The sequence below is a fragment of the Mus musculus genome, chromosome 4 (genome assembly GCF_000001635.26).
Source record: "Mus musculus strain C57BL/6J chromosome 4, GRCm38.p6 C57BL/6J".
In the NCBI taxonomy this organism is placed as follows: Eukaryota; Metazoa; Chordata; class Mammalia; order Rodentia; family Muridae; genus Mus; species Mus musculus.
In genome coordinates, this window is record NC_000070.6 from 57,413,221 (window position 1) to 57,414,682 (window position 1,462).

Below are 1,462 nucleotides of genomic sequence, written 5' to 3' on the forward strand. Positions count from 1 at the left end.
CCCTGGCGGCAGAGGCAGCACGGCGCAGGGTTCTAATACATACAGAACAGTGAGTCTCGCCTCACACACTGAAGGACTGAGGGCAATCAATGCAGGAGCTGTACCGTCCCTCTGCCCCCTTTTCGGGGGCTAAAGTGCTATGGCTGCCTGAGGGTAAACAAGCCAACAGGGGTTTTTCCTGGCTTCCTGTCCCAATTTCTGAGGCCCACAGTTAGCCAGAGAGCCCAGCCTCTTTCCTGACCACCCTCATGGCATCTCTATTCAAAAGGCAAAAGGAAAAAGACAAAAAACTTCAGAATGGGTTAGAACCCAAGGGCCCCACTCTACCCCCACTACAAGCTACTCCAAGTCGGCTACTGGGGAATCGAGGGGAAGCCAGGCCCAGGCACACCCCCATCTCTGGCAGCGTCCAGAGGCTCCTGTCTTCAGCACCACAGCAAAGGCCTTCCACCCTTCCCCTGCCAACCCGGCTGGGGAAGGGGCTACAACCTCAGCACTTATTGATTCCAAAGATCCGGACTCCGTGGAGCTGGGGAAACTTGGGCATGAGCACAGTCATCAAGGACACTGTGTTGAGTATGAAATGGACTTGGTCATACTTGGTGTAGAAGCTGGTGAGGAAGTACAGCACAATAGGCGTGATGGTTAAGAACTTCCTAGAGGCTGTGAACTGAACCTCGTGGTCCATCTGCTCCCAGTGGGTCAGCAACCTTGCTTTGCCTTGGTCTGGAGTCTCGAAGGGTGTCCCTTTCACGGTGTGCAGAAAGACGTACATGCCCAGGTTGTGGATAAGGTTGGTGAGGGTCCAGACGACAGGGACGCTCACAAAGGGAATGCTCAGCAGCACGACATGCAGGAGTCCGATGGCCAGCACGTAGGAGAGCCAGATGGCCAGCACGTAGGAGAGCCAGATGCCGCGGCTGTTCATCACCCATGTGTTGGGGTTCACCTCGCTGTGTGCTGTGCCCACATTCATCCTGCCACCCCTCTTGACTGCCGCTCGCGCGGGGCTGGAGGTCGAGGGCCCGGGAGAGAGACTGAGAACCCGGGCCAAGCTGTTGTGTTTCTAAAAGAGCAGAAAACTGCATACACACAGCACAAGCATCGTGACTCATAACAGGATAGTTTCTGGTCTGATCAGAGGTATTTCAGCAGCATTTGTTGACATGAGTGTGCACACATCCAAGACCACAGTGAAGTCACATGATGGAACACCCAGTGAGCACAGCTAGATATACCTCCGATTGATTCATTACACTTTTTATTTTAAGTTAAGTTTTAGTCACTGCACCTTCAGAAACAAACCTTTTACTATGGCCAAAATTTTCTTCTCAGTCCCCACATTCAGTAACTGGGTCCCACTTGGAGTCATGATCCAGAGTTTAGGATGTTGTGGCTAGGGGCTTGAGAGATAGCTCAGTGGTTAAGGACACTTACTGCTCTTGGAAAGGACACACCGGCA

At 52.9% G+C, this 1,462-nt stretch overlaps 1 pseudogene; it reads right to left on the reverse strand.

Moving 5' to 3' along the window:
* Nucleotides 1-452: 452 nt before the first annotated feature.
* Gm12538 lies at nt 453-1,049 on the reverse strand (annotated as a pseudogene).
* Nucleotides 1,050-1,462: the final 413 nt, after the last annotated feature.